This window comes from Geotrypetes seraphini, chromosome 4, assembly GCF_902459505.1.
Source record: "Geotrypetes seraphini chromosome 4, aGeoSer1.1, whole genome shotgun sequence".
Taxonomy (NCBI): domain Eukaryota; kingdom Metazoa; phylum Chordata; class Amphibia; order Gymnophiona; family Dermophiidae; genus Geotrypetes; species Geotrypetes seraphini.
In genome coordinates this window covers 165,858,583-165,874,275 of record NC_047087.1, presented here as the reverse complement: position 1 = coordinate 165,874,275, position 15,693 = coordinate 165,858,583, and the positions used below count along the sequence as shown (strand labels likewise).

Here is a 15,693-nt window from a genome sequence, read left to right as displayed (position 1 = left end):
TGGCATTAAATTTCTGAGTATAATAAGAATATAGCTGGTCCCATGTCTCTCTCAGTAACAGACTATGGACTTTTCCTCCAGGAAATTGTCCAAACCCTTCTTAAAAATCAGCTACGTTATCCCCTCTTACCACAACCTCTGGCAATGCGTTCCAGAAGTTAACTATTCTCTGAGTGAAAAAATATTTCTTCTTATTGGTTATAAAAGTATTTCTCTGTAACTTCATTGAATGTCTCCTAGTCTTTGTAATTTTTGACAGAGTGAAAAATTGATCCACTTGTACCCGTTCTACTCAGGATTTTGCAGACTTTAATCATAGTTCACCTCAGCTGTCTCTTTTCCAAGCTGAAGAGTCCTAACCTTTTTACTCTTTCCTCATTCGAGAGGAATTCTATCCCCTTTATCATCTTGTTCGCTCTTCTTTGAACCTTTTCTAGTGATGCAATATCTTTCTTGAGATAAGGAGACCAGAATTGAATCTAATACTCCAGGTGAGGTCGCACCATGGAGTGATACAGGGGTATTATAACATTCTTAGTCTTGTTAACCATCCATTTTTTTAAGTTCTATTTTTATTGATTTTGAAAAACGTACATACAGAAAGTGCAATTAAATACAATAAACTAATCTCATAGAAGCACTTATATCAACCTTCTATCTTATAAACCCTCCCATTCACCCTCCCTCCCTTTACTGGAAGTATAACTTCTAATATCAGATCTGGTAAAAATAGATTAATTTATGATAACTTCAGTCACCTTGAATGTGTGTTACAAAATCATCCAATGAACCCCAGATTTCTTTAAATTTCCAAGTATCACCCTTATGTTCTACTAGAATTTTTTCAAATCTATAGTATGTACATTGAGGGGCATAATCGAAAGAGACGTCCATCTTGCAAGTCGTCCAAAGTTAAAAAGAGCCTAAAGACATATTTTCGAAAGAGACGTCCAACTTTTTTTACTTTCGAAAATCGTCTAATTATATGTCCTGTCGATATGATCGTCCAAGCTGCTAAATCTTCCATCTTTATACCACATTTCCGTCCAAGTCCAAAATGCCTAGAACAAGCCCTGTTGGACGTGGGAGGGGTCTGCAAAGTGATGGATTGAAAACCCAGACATGCCACCTAGTGGGGTACCTTACAGGGCACTGCTGTGAACTTCACAAAAAGGGTGCCATGTCTTCTCCTCCCTACAGCTTCCTTATAGGTCATGGTGAGCCCCCCCAAACCACTTCCAGAATCCCCTAGGCCCACCTATCTACCACCCCAATAGCCCTTATGGCTTCAGAAGCCACTTATATGCCAGTAAAAAAGGGTTTAAGGGTGTATAGGGGAGTGCACATGTTTAAGTATTATAGGGGCTTATGGATATGGGTCCTCTTCTCTATGGGTCCCTAACCTACTCCCAAGATGACTTAAGCTGCCTCTAGGCTGGACTAGGCTTTCCTATGCCAGGCTGCCAGGTGATGATGGTCTGGAGGCTGAAATTTAAAGTTGTGAATACAATTTTTATGGGCATGGGGGAGTTGTTGATCACTGGGATAGTGTGTGGGGGTCTGTGTTATGTGTTTGAAGTGCTTATCTGGTGAGTTTAGGTGGGTTTTTGTGACTTACACCATGTTTTACATGGTCTAAGTCACAACGTCCAAATTCCGTCTAAGCTCTGTTGTAAAACTTTCGGTTTTACATGCTGTACGACTAAGTCTAAGCCGGCCCATGTCCCACCAAACTCCCGCCTTCTACAAGCCTCCTAAAACGCCCTGTTTAGTTTTGGACGTTGAGCAGCACTATGAAAGCCTAGGTCATTTTTAAATACATTCAAAACCTGGTATTATCAGCGCTTGGACGTTTTTGAGAAATGTTCGTCCAAGTGCTGACTTAGGCGGGTTTTTGGACGTTTTTCTCTTTCGATTATGAGCCCCATAGCGTTTCCCACCAAAATTGAAGTCTCCCGCTACTCCCAGGTTAGGCAGGTTATGTGATAAAATATTTTGTTGAATATTTTTTAAAAATTCAGGTTGATGAGAATTTGGAGCATAGAGATTACATAGAATTAGAGTATTATTCCCATAAGTCATATTAATGTAGAACCATCTGCCCAATGGATCTGCATGTATATTATTAAAGGTTGCAGAAAGCTTTTTGTTAATCAGGATTGCCACCCCAGCTTTTTTTCCAACTGTAGGAGCGAAAAAATAATCTTTGATCCATCATTCTTTCAATTTTGCTGATTCTTCTGCTGACAAATGTATTTCCTGAATGAAATATATATCTACTTGTTGTCTTTTCAGATAAGAAAGAATTTTTTCCTTTTAATGGGGTAGTTGAGTCCATTTGTATTTAGTGAATATAATTTTATATTCATTTAAGTTTAAATCTATTATGAACTGAAGTTATAAAATTTTGATCTCTATTCCCTATCATTTTTGGTAATTGAACGCAATACTCCAGATGAGGTCGCACCATGGAGTGATACAGGTGCATTATAACATTATAACATTCTTAGTCTTATTAACCATCCCTTTTTAATAATTCCTAGCATCTTGTTTGCTTTCTTGGCCATTGCCACACATTGGGTGGAAGGTTTCATCGTATTGACTACAATGACACCCAGATCCTTTTCTTGGAAGCCCAAGGTGGCCCAAGGTGGGCCCGAGCATCCGGTAACTGCAATTAGGGTTATTCTTCCTAATGTGCATCACTTTGCATTTGTCTAAATTAAATTTCATCTGCCACTTGGATGCTCAGACTTCCAATTTCCTAAGGTCTGCCTACAATTTTTCATAATCCACATGCATTTTAACAACTTTGAACAATTTGCTAATTTAATCACCTCACTCGTTCCAATTTCCAGATCATTTATAAATAAGTTAAATAGCACCGGTCCCAGTACAGATCCCTGCAGCACTCCACTATTTACTCTCCTCCACTGAGAAAAATTAACATTTAACCCTACCCTCTGTTTTCTATCCGATAACCAATTCCTTATCCACAACTGAACTTTTCCACCTATCCCATGACTCTAATTTTCTCAGGAACCTCTCATGAGGAACTTTGTCAAAAGCGTTCTGAAAATCTAGATACACTACATCAACCGGCTCACCTTTATCCACATGTTTATTCACACCTTCAAAGAAGTCAAGCAAATTGGTGAGGCAAGATCTCCCTTAATTGAACCCACGCTGTCTCTGTCTCATTAAATCATGTTTTATGTTTGAGTTCTTTTAGTACCCTGGGATGTATACCCTCTGGTCCTGGTGATTTGTCAATTTAAACTTTTCGATTTGGCTCAGTACATCTTCCAGATTCACAGAGATTTCTTTCAGTTCCTCCACCTCATCACCCTTAAAAAAACATTTAGATCTCTTACATCTTCTTCCGTAAAGACTGATACAAATAATTCATTCAGTCTCTCCGCTATGGCCTTATCTTCCCTGAGTGTCCCTTTTGCTCCTTGATCATCCAATGGTCCCACAGATTCCCTTACATATTTTCTGCTTCTGGTTTACCTAAAAAAAATTGTTATGAGTTTTTGCTTCTTTTGCAAGTTTCTCTTCATATTCTTTCTTAGCTTTCTTTATCAATGCTTTACATCTAACCAGGCACCAGGACACGGTCCGCAGTTAAAGGCAACACAAAGCACAGAAGACCCGTTTCAGAATTTTGAGTTCACACCAGGTGAAGTTTACAGTGAACTGGCAAGACTCAAGGTGAACAAAGCCATGGGACCAGACAATTTGCACCCAAGAGTGCTCAGAGAATTGAGCGATGTCCTGGCGAAACCGTTGGCTGAGCTATTCAATCTCTCCCTAAGAAAGGGGAAAGTTCCCCTGGACTGGAAATTAGCTAATGTCGTTCCTCTGCATAAAAAGGGTTGCAGGGCACAGGCTGCGAATTATAAACCGGTGAGTCTCACATCAATAGTGTGCAAACTCATGGAAACACTAATTAAAAGCAAACTGGACACGATCTTGAATGAAGGGAATCTTTGGGATCCCAGTCAGCATGGATTCACCAAGAGAAGGTCCTGCCAATCCAATCTCATCAGCTTCTTTGACTGGGTAACAAGAAAGTTGGACTTGGGAGAGTCTTTGGACGTTGTGTACCTGGACTTCAGTAAAGCTTTTGACAGTGTCCCACACCGCAGGCTGCTAAGCAAGATGGAATCGATGGGGTTAGGAGAGACACTAACTGCATGGGTCAATGACTGGCTGAGTGGCAGACTTCAGAGAGTGGTGGTTAATGGTACCCTCTCTAAAACATCGAAGGTGACCAGTGGAGTGCCGCAGGGCTCGGTCCTGGGTCCACTCCTTTTCAACATATTCATAGGGGATCTGACTCAAGGGCTTCAAGGTAAAATAACACTATTCGCCGATGACGCCAAACTATGTAATATAGTAAGTGAATGCAGTTTACAGAATTATATGGCGCAGGACCTGCTTACATTGGAAAGTTAGTCCTCAACCTGGCAGCTAGGCTTCAATGCTAAGAAATGTAAGGTCATGCAACTCAGAAGCGGAAATCCATGCAGGACGTACTTCTTGAACAGAGAAACTTTAACTAGGACTTCAGCAGGACGAGATTTAGGAGTAATCATCAGTGCAGACATGAAAACTGCCAATCAAGTGGAGAAGGCTTCATCTAAGGCAAGGCAGATATTGGGTTGTATCAATAGAAGTTTCATCAGCCGAAAGCCTGAAGTCATAATGCCGTTGTACAGGGCCATGGTGAGACCTCATCTGGAGTATTGTGTGCAATTCTGGAGGCCACATTACAGTAAAGATGTGCGCAGAATTGAATTGGTTCAGCGGACAGCCACCAGGATGATCTCGGGGCTCAAGGGTCTCTCGTACGAAGAGAGACTGAACAAATTGCAGCTCTACACTCTCGAGGAACGTAGGGAGAGGTGAGACATGATCGAAACATTTAAGTACCTCACGGGACATGTCGAAGTGGAAGATGATATTTTCTTTCTCAAGGGACCCTCGGCCACAAGAGGGCACCCACTCAAACTCAGGGGCGGAAAATTTTATGGCGACACTAGAAAGTATTTCTTCACAGAGAGAGTGGTTGATCATTGGAACAAGCTTCCAGTGCAAGTGATCGAGGCAGACAGCGTGCCAGACTTTAAGAATAAATGGGATACCCATGTAGGATCCCTACGAGGGTCAAGATAAGGAAACTGGGTCATTAGGGCATAGACAGGGGGTGGGTAAGCAGAGTGGGCAGACTTGATGGGCTGTAGCCCTTTTCTGCTGTCATCTTCTATGTTTCTATGTTTCTAACTTGCCAGTGCTTGTGACTCCTTATTTTCTTCATTTGGATCCTTTTTCCATTCAAAGATATTTTTTTGGCTCTAGTAGCCTGTTTCACTTCACCCTTTAACCAAGGAGGCTCTCATTTTCTCTTCTTTCCAACATCTGGTCTGGGCTAGAGAATGACACGGTGGCGGTTTACCCGCGGCCACCGCATTTTAGCCGCGGGTCACCCGCCGAAAACGGGGAAGAAAACTAGCAGTCGCTGCGGTGACGGGGACAAGGCCATTCACCGCCCGCGGGGCGGTGAATGGGTCTTGTCCCCGCAGTGAGGCATGAAGGATCGCGCGGTCCCCGCAGCTCACACCCGCCTGCCCAATCGATTCTAGTGTTTAGCCAGCTCTCTCCCTTCTCCTCACCTTAGTTTATAGGTTTTCTTTTTCGGCGACCTGCACGCTTTCCCAAAGAGCTGCGCACGCGGGGCTGCTCAGTGTTTAATCTTCTGCTCTGACGCAACCGGAAACAGGAAGTTGCAGCAGAGCAGAAGATTAAACACTGAGCAGCCCCACGTGCGCGGCTCTTTGGGAAAGCGTGCAGGTCGCCGAAAAAGAAAACCTATAAACTAAGGTGAGGAGAAGGGAGAGAGCTGGCTAAACACTAGGATCGATTGGGCAGGCAGGTAGTGGCTGCGGGGACCGTGCGATCGCTAGTGTTCCCGGCTCAAATTGGAAGGAGGGAATGAAAGGGAAAAGGATTCTGGGCCAAGGGGATGAAGTCAGAAAGAAAAACCCACAGCAGGAAAGAAAGGGAAGGACTGGCAGGTGAGCCAGATGCTAGAAGCAGGGGGGGGGGGAAGCTAGATGGGGTTGAAAAGAAGAGACACACTGGTATGGAAGAGGAAGATAGGGGAAATCTGGACACAGGAAGGTAACAGAAAGAGGGGAAATTATGTGCATGGGGCATAGGGACAGAGACATAAAGGGGACATGCCATGGGGATGGTATATGGACACAGGGGGGGGGGCAATGACAGATACACAGGGGAGATATTAGAAATGGAGAAAATAGGAGCACAGAAGCGAGATGGTTTGTGGGGATGGGACAGGGACCGAGCTTGCAGGCTCCAGTGGCTTGCACAAATTACATTGTAACGTGCCATGAAAATAAGAGGAAGGAAGTTAGATAGGCCACGCGAGAGGAGCTGAAGGGTAGTAGAAAGGAACAGATGGTAAAGGAGGGAGGGAAGGGTGGTGGTGGAAAGGAATAGAACAGACATTGAAGGAGGGTGGAGAGGAACAGACCCCCAAGGGAAATGTGGAAGACAGAGTGGGAAGAAGACAGATGCCAGACTATGCGGGAGCGGAGGGAAGAAGATGGGTGCTAGACCAATTGGGGGGGGGGGTTAAGGGAGAGGCACAGTAACAGCAAATGGAAGACGCAGAGAGAAGACACACAGTGGATGGAATGAATTCAATGAGAAGATGTGGAAAGCAGAAACCAGACAACAAAGGTAGAAAAAAAAATTATATTTATTTATTTATTTTTTGCTTTAGGATAAAATAGTATATTAGTTGTGTTGATAAAAATTTATAAACAAAGCCCTGCCAGCTGAACATCTCTTTCTCTAGTTCAGCAGCAGGAACTTTGATTTATAAGAAAGGAATAAGCTAAATATTACAGTACTAAGGCTTATATGGATGCAGCGGGGACAGTGACGGGGCGGTGAAAGGGATGGCGGTGACGGTGACGGGGCGGTGAAGGGAATGGCGGTGACGGGGCGGTGCAGAGGATGGTGGGCCGGTGACGGGGCGGTGACGGGGACAGATTTTTTCCCCGTGTCATTCTCTAGTCTGGGCTTCCTTGATGGTATTTTTAAATAACATCTTAACCTTTGCAACTGATCCTTTTAGCTTCTTTTTAACCATTTTCCTCATTTTATCATGGTCACCCTTTTGAAAATTAAATGCCTCTACAGTAGATTTATTTTGCAATGTCATTCCCGGTATCAGCTCAAATTGATTGTGTTATGATCACTGTTTCCCAGCAGACCTAACACAGTCAACTCATGTACTATGTCTTGCATTCAACTAAGGACCAAATCTAAAATAGCTCGCCCTCTTGTTAGTTCGAGGATCAGTTGCTCTAAGAAGAAGTTATTTATGACATCTAGGAATTTTACCTCCCTACCACTCCCCAATGTTACATTTAATCAGTCAATGTTGGGGTAATTGAAGTCACACTTCTATCAGAATCCTTACTTATTTATAAAACTGCAGGAGACTCTACTAAGATACTGTATTTGTATGTATCCCACTGCTAACATAACACATAAGAATCATAACCCTCACAAGCTCAAAAGAGGATGAGAAAAAGCCTCAGTTCAGCTTCATATGGCCAAAAAACTCCTATCTCTTGTCTATGAAAAGTTTTTATCCAAACAAAAAACTGTTATCAGTAGATCATATTCAAGTATCTGAAAAATAGTTCCCTGTAGAACGATCACCTGCCAGCTCTTATGGCACTCAGTAGCAAAAAAATTGCAGTCACGTGGAGGGGCGTAATCAAAAGGAACGTCTAAGTCCATTTTCGTCTAAGTCGCAAGTTGTCTAAAGTAAACAGCTTAGGACACATTTTCAAAAAATACGTCCAAATTTTTTTCCTTTTCGAAAATCGTCTAATTATATGTCCTGCCGATCTGATCGTCCAAGTCGCTAAATCGTCCATCTTTATACCACATTTTCATCCAAGTCAAAAAAGCCTAGAACAAGCCCTTTTGGATGTGGGAGGGGTCTGCAAAGTGATGGACTGAACACACAAACATGGCACCTAAATAGTGGGGTACCTGCTGTGAACTTCCCAAAAAGGGTGCTATGTCATCATCTCACTACAGCTCCCATATAGGTGATGGTAAGCCCCCAAAACCACCTCCAGAATTGCATAGACCCACTTATCTACCACCCTAATAGCCCTTATGGCTGCAGGAGCCATTTATATGCCAGTACAAAAGGGTTTTGGAGGTGTATAGGGGAGTGCACATGTTTCAGTATCAATACAGTGATTACAGGGGCTTAAGGGCATAGGGCCTCCTCTCTATGGGTCCCTAACCCACCCCCAAGATGACTTATGCTGCCTCTGTGCAGGATGACTAGGCTTTCCTATGCCAGGCTGCCAGGTGATGATGTTCTGGAGGCTGAATTTTAGAGGTGTGATTACGATTTTTATGGGGTTAAGGGGGGGGGTCGGTGATCACTGGGGTAGTGTGTGGGGGTCTGTATTATGTGTTTCCAGTGCTTATCTGGTGACTGTAGGTGGGTTTTTGTGACTTAGACTCTGTTGTAAAACTTTCGGTTATACATGCTGTACGACTAAGTCTAAGCCTGCCCATGTCCCGCCCTCGACACTCCTCCTGAAACACCCAGTTTAGCTATGGTCATTCAGCAGCACTATGAAAGCCTAGGTCATTTAGAAATACATCCAAAACCCAGTTTGATTATTGGCACTTGGACGTCTTTCGTTTATATTCGTCCAAGTGCCGACTTAAGCCGGTTTTTGGACGTTTTTCTCTTTCGATTATGAGCCCCTTAGCTTTTGGTGGTAATTGACCATTCTCCATTGAAACTGCAACGACTTGCACTGGCAGCATTTCTTTCATCCGCTTCAATTCACATCTGATGTAGGGATCCCTACAGTTTTATAAATAAGTAAGGACTCTGATAGAAGTGTGATTGCGAACTTACTTATTCTCCAATATATTTGGGGTAGTAATTGAAGTCACCCGTTATTATACTGTTGCCCAATTCACCAGCTTACCTAATCTCTAAAATCAATTTGATCTACTCTATCCTTGCAATATAATTTGTATCCAGGTAATAGTGTCCCATTGATTGTCCTCCTTCCACTAGGTCTCTGAGATGCCTATTATATCTACCTCATCATTCAGTTCTATATACTCTTAACTCTCCTATTTAATTTTTTTAGGCTTCTAGCATTTGTATACAGACACTTCAAATTGTGTTTTTTCTTTGTAACTACAGGCTACTGAGAAGACAGGGAAAATTTGAGTCTTTTACTCTGCCTTCCTCTTAAATCCTCCTTGCTTTCTTTCACCATTATTGAAACCTCTGTACTGGGACTCCTTATGGAGACTAGCTAAATAAAGTTTGCTCTTTTAAGATCTTTTTTTTTCCTAAATATTTATTAATTTTTCATTCCAAAAACAGTGCATGAAACAATATATACAAGTAACTTGAAAAACAGCACTTACATCTAGCATCAAAAATATGGCAAAATATTTTCATTCCCTCTCCCTCCCACCCTGACTCAAATATACAACTTCATACAAACGATAAGATCATACAACAGCACATACAGTTGATTAATAAACACAACCTAATATAATGTCCCTCCCTCCCTGCCACCCACTCTCCCTCCCTGGATGTGCAAAAGGAGTAGGAAATAGAGGGATACCAGTTAATTAGTATTAATAAAATCTGCCAAAGGACCCCAAGTCAATTTAAATATCTCAAAGGGTAATACTAATGCTCACTTCGTACAAAATTTTGTTAATGGATCCCAAATTTCTTTGAATTTATTATAGTGTCCCAATTGTAACGAATTCATACATTCAAGCTTATAAACTTGACATAAGGTTTCCCACCAAGAGTTATAATTTATTCTATTCCAATTTTTCCAATTTTTCGTAATTAGCTGCTTAGCAACTCCAGTCATGATGAGAAAAAAATCTATTCTTATTTGCATTGATTGGACTCTTGGGCATTAATAATGTTCCAAACAACATTACCTCATATGACAATGACAATGGGACTTCCAATATCATAGTGATTTGACCACATATGGATCTCCAAAATTTAAGTATTAAGGGACAATAGAACAGCAACTGATCCAGTGTCCCTATATCAAGATTCAGTGCCAGCATCTATTTGACTTAGAACTATCTAACTTTTGCAAACAAACAGGGGTCCAGAAAATTCTATATAACAGAAAAACCAAGTCTCTCTCATAGATTCTGACGCTGTACATTTCATCCTCCAAGACCAAATCTATGGCCATTGAGTAGCAGAAATCTGCTGCTTAATCTCAATGCTCCAAATGTCTTTTAGACTAGTTTTAGGTTTCTTGTTCAAAAATTCAGATATTAATTTATACCACTTGGCTGCCTGATGCCCTAGCAAATCTATCTGGAAGCATAGGCCCGGCAAGCTATACTGATTTTTTTAAATTTCGCCACTCAGGGAACCCCTTCTGAATGGCCTGCTTCAACTGCAACCATTTAAATGCTCTTTTAAGATCTAAACTGTCTATAGAAGGGAACCTGCAATTGAGCTTTTTTTCCATACCTATCAAAGCTCAGAGCAAAATAATATATACTTACTCAAAGATATGTCTTCTACTTTTCTCTTCTCAGAAAGAAAATGTTTGCTTCCCTTTTTCTCTCCTCTCAGAGAGAATCAATGCTGCTGGTGGTCAGCAAAACTCTGATCATTGCCAGATGAATATCAGGGCTTTGGCCTTTTCCTCCTTCTTGGTCAGACTCTTCCAATACATAGCTTGTTTCTTACTATTAACCCTTGAACACCTCTTAACTATGCTTTCATTCTTTATTAGCACCATTCAGTTAGCTCCCTTGTACAGGCTTATTTTTAAACATTTTTATTCCTTGCCATGCTTCTTAGACATTGTTTCAACAATAGATGTTGTAGATGCAGCCCTTTCTGTGTACTAAAATAGTCCTGAAACTTATCTAGTTCCAGGTCCCATTCGGTACTGGGTAGCCAGAGTATTCAGGCTAGTCAACCCAGGGTAATGAGGTCCCTGCAGTAGAAGCTGGGTCAAGAGCAAGGCACGGATTATCTCTTCCCCAGGGCTAGAGTTATCTGAAAACAGTGCTTGTTAAGGCAATTTGGGAAAAATTCTACCAAGCCTAGAGGACATGATCATGAGCAGTACAGTAGTCTAAAATAAATAAACACATTTCGTTTGTCCACAAGGATAATTTTATATAAAAATGAAACACACACAAAATTTTACTTAAACAAAGTTTTGGGGGCCACCCCACCTTGCTGGTTTTTTTTTTTTTGTTTTTTTGGGGTTTTTTTTAAACTACCGCTAAGCTTAACAGGATATTATAATTCTTGTGCATTCAACAAATAATCAATGGTGCATAACATAAAGCAGCCTTTGATGCAGAAGGAAATGTCTTTTGGTGGCTGGCTACTAGCTGAAGAACAAATTGCTTCTGTTCTTCATCTTTTGTCAAAGTATTGTTGTATTTTTCAATGAGGCTTATCCCTTGTTCTGCTGCATCATTAACAGTCAGTTTGGATGCCCGATTCCAAAATTCCTTGAAAACTGGATCATCAGTCCACTCTGTGGGATGTTTCTTCAGGAGAATTTTCACTTTTGTTGATCCTCCTTCAATCAAGAGATCAAAAAATGACTGTTACAAGACTTTCAAAGGTCACAGCTTCTGTTTCATCTGTACACATAAGATGTCATGGAATGTCTGGCAATGATGGATGCTGTAAGTTTTGCACAATTCATAGCTTTATTTCTGGTGTGATTCTGCCATCAAAAAAGGCAAATGTTGCTAGGTGACCAGACAGAAACCATAGATGTCTGGAAATGGCTGTGAGCACCTTGTCTGCAACAGTTTTATTTGTGTAGTTTCTTCAGCTGCCTGACACAAGAGTATATGCGTTGTGTCGGTATCCAGGCCGAATCCCATACTGCGATTGCTGACTCACATACCAACTTATAGCTTTTCGGTAAAGGTTTTCCTTCGTCATAGTGATGGAAATTGACCAGTCGAAGAACGTCCAGTTCTCGTGGCAGTCTAGCAGTTGACAGCTGACAGACTGGCTTCCAAAGGATCCAGTTTTTGGGTGCACATAAGAACATAAGAATTTGCTGCTGCTAGGTCAGACCAGTGGTCCATCATGGCCAGTAGTCTGCTCTCAAACTACATGCCATATAAACTAATTATGCACAATCATCTACATACACAATACACAAGCAAACAGTGCATGCTGGGGTGACCTCTAAATATTGTCTAATCAAGCTGAAATTTGACACATGAGTAAGACATACCAAATGGACAAAAATAAGCCTTGTGAAAACGAGATTTGACAAGGTTGAATTTTTTTTTTTTTTCATACTACTATGGATGACCCTACTGGAGCAGTTTCAAAGCTAAAAACAAGGTATTGACTGAAAACAATGTTGGATATAGCCATCCGAGTAGAATTTTGCCAAGTCTAGCCATAAGGCAAGCCCTGTCCTGAGTGGTAGCTAGTACCCTGAATGAGGAGAATCTACGGGATCCCCGTCAACATGGATTTACTAAGGGGAGATCCTGCCAATCCAACCTGATCAGCTTCTTTGACTGGGTGACGGGGAAGCTGGATGTTGGGGAGTCCCTGGACATCGTATACCTGGACTTTAGCAAAGCACTCCATAGCGTACCACAGCGCAGGTTGCTGAGCAAGATGAGTTCTATAGGATTGGGTGACACATTGACAAAATGGGTTGGGAACTGGCTTGGAGGTAGACTTCAAAGGGTAGTGGTGAACGGCACCCCCTCCGAAATGGAGGTGATCAGTGGAGTGCCCCAGGGCTCGGTCTTGGGCCCGATCCTATTCAGCATCTTTATAAGAGACTTGGCAGAAGAGCTCCGAGGTAAAATAACATTATTCGCTGATGACGCCAAACTAAGCAATGTAGTGGGCAAAAGCACAACGGACAAAAATTCAATGCTCGACAACATGATGCACGACCTACTCCTACTGGAGCGCTGGTCTAGGACCTAGCAACTCAGCTTCAATGCCAAAAAATGCAAAGTTATGCACCTGGGCAGCCAAAATCCATGCAAGACTTAAACCCTTAATGGCGAGATCCTAACAAGAACGGTAGCAGAACGAGACTTAGGGGTGATTGTCAGTGAGGACATGAAGGCTGCCAATCAAGTAGAGCAAGCTTCATCCAAGGAAAGACAAATCACAGGTTGCATACGCAGGGGTTTCGTCAGCCGTAAGCCTGAGGTCATTATGCCACTGTATAGATCCATGGTGAGGCCCCACCTGGAATACTGTGTGCAATTCTGGAGGCCGCATTATCGCAAGGATGTGCTGAGACTGGAGTCGTTCCAGAGAATGGCCACCCGGATGGTCTCGGGACTTAAGGATCTCCCGTACGAAGAACGGCTAGATAAACTACAGCTATACTCACTCGAGGAGCGCAGAGAGAGAGGAGAGACATGATCGAGACGTTCAAGTATTTCACGGGCCGCATCGATGCAGAGGAGGATATCTTCTTTTTCAAGGGTCCCACGGCAACAAGAGGACATCCGTGGAAAATCAGAGGCGGGAAATTGTGCGGTGACACCAGGAAATTCTTTTTCACCGAAAGGGTGGTCGATCGCTGGAATGGTCTTCCACTTCAGGTGATTGAGGCCAGCAGCATGCCTGATTTTAAGGCCAAATGGGATCGACACGTGGGATCTATTCACAGGATAATGGTAGGGGAGGGTCATTAGGTGGGCAGACTGAATGGGCCGTGGCCCTTATCTGCCATCTATTTCTATGTTTCTATGTTACCCTTGGAAGGCACATTTAAGAGTCACCTGTTCAGTGCAGCCCTTTCATCATGGGACATGTTCAGTGCAGCCCCTACCTGCCACTCCCATTTGCCGTACTTGCACTAGGCTCCAGCTCAGCTCCTACTCTTTGGCCCTCACCAAGTTCAGTGCAGGGATGATCCAGTGGGTGGGTGGAGGGGCAAAGCCCCCCACACCTCCCAAATAAAAAAATCTAGCCCCAAATCAGATGATTCAACAATCCAATGAGAGGCTGGGAGACGACACACAATGCCCCTGAGTGGCAGCAGGTTTAGGACAAATGTTAGGAAGTTCTGTTTCACACAGCGAGTGGTTGGCGCTTGGAATGCTCTCCTGGAGGAGGTTTTGGCGGAGACTACTGTTCCGAGTTTCAAGAGCAAGTTGGAGGCACACCTTCTTGCAAATCATATTGAGGGATACGGGAAATCCGGGTCTCCAAAAAGGAGTACCTAAATGGGCCGCCGCGTGTGCGGATCGCCGGACAAGATGGACCACGGTCTGATCCGGTGAAGGCATTTCTTATGTTCTTATGTTATGTTCTTATGTTCTTATCCCTCCCAATTCAGATGATAGCAGGACAAGTTCAGTGCAGAGACAATCCAGCGAGTGGGGGTGGGGTGGGCAATCCATGTGGTGATCTAGCCCCAAATCAGACGATTTAGCATATGAAGGGCCACATGAAGGGATGATCCAGCATGATAATCTAGCATGTGAAAGGATGATCCAGCCCCAAATCAGATGATCCAACAGTGAAGGGCCATGCTAAACTGGCGACGATGAAAGGGTCATGCTGAACTGCCGGCTCTTAAAAGGCCATGATGAATCATCCCATTCTGGGCCCAGGTATCTAGGGGCTTAGTGACAGCCTAGATAATGGAAGAGGCTGTTGAAGTTGCCCTGAAAACTGATCTTTGAACCTAAACCAGAGATTATGAAGAAAGCAAACTCTGAGAATTGCTAGGTAATCCCTATAGCCTTGGGCAGGAGCTACAGACACTGCAAACAGAGGTAATGGGAACTGTCGTGTTCATTTTTTTATGTGCTTCACCTTTTATATATATTGTGGCCGGGCCAGGCCCCCAGGTGAGTGGGCAAACCCGGCTCGGACCGCAAGTAAGATTTATTTGTGCGCCTTTTATATGGTGGGTGGAAGAAAAACCCAGACACTGGATTTCTTAACCAGATTTCCCCAGGTTTATTGATGCAAAAAGAAAAGGAAAAATTCTCACAATGAATAAATGTTCTGCCCGGCCTCTCTTATCCAGTTCCTTTACACTTAGGACCAGGGCACTATCTTTGAGCTTCCATCCAGGGACTGGACAGTCCTTATCAACAAAAGAAATAATCAAAAAAAAATCAAACATGCTTCTTCAGTCCCTTCCCTGTCCAATATTCTCCCCTCTTGGGGTCACTGACTTCTCTTAGCCACAGTTCATTATAGCCCAGCTGAGCACTGCAGGTGTTAGCTCTCTCTCTCTCTTCCAAATATCTTTTCAGTAAGAGCAAAACAAAGAAATGTCTTTTCTTTCACTATTTTCCCCCTTTAATACTATGTCCCCTTGAAGAATGTTCACAGCCCGGCCATACTGGCTGTGTGGGGCAAGCATCCCTTTAACTAAGGTCTTCAGTCCCACCCGAGTATGCACCTAACGTCCTTTATCTTCAGTTCTTAGGGAGACTTGGAAAAATGAGGTTCAAAGAAACATTATTCTTAATTGGGCACTGCTGCCTTATCATTGCTTGTAGCCTCCCTCCGGCTCAGGTTTCAATGGCAGTGACTGGACTCCTTACAGGAAGGATGGA

At 42.9% G+C, this 15,693-nt stretch overlaps 1 protein-coding gene across 1 annotated transcript in view; it reads left to right on the top strand.

Annotated features, from left to right (window-relative positions):
- CARMIL2 (capping protein regulator and myosin 1 linker 2) overlaps window positions 1-15,693 on the top strand; it is a 582,193-nt gene that overhangs the window by 216,980 nt on the left and 349,520 nt on the right. The window lies entirely within an intron of this gene.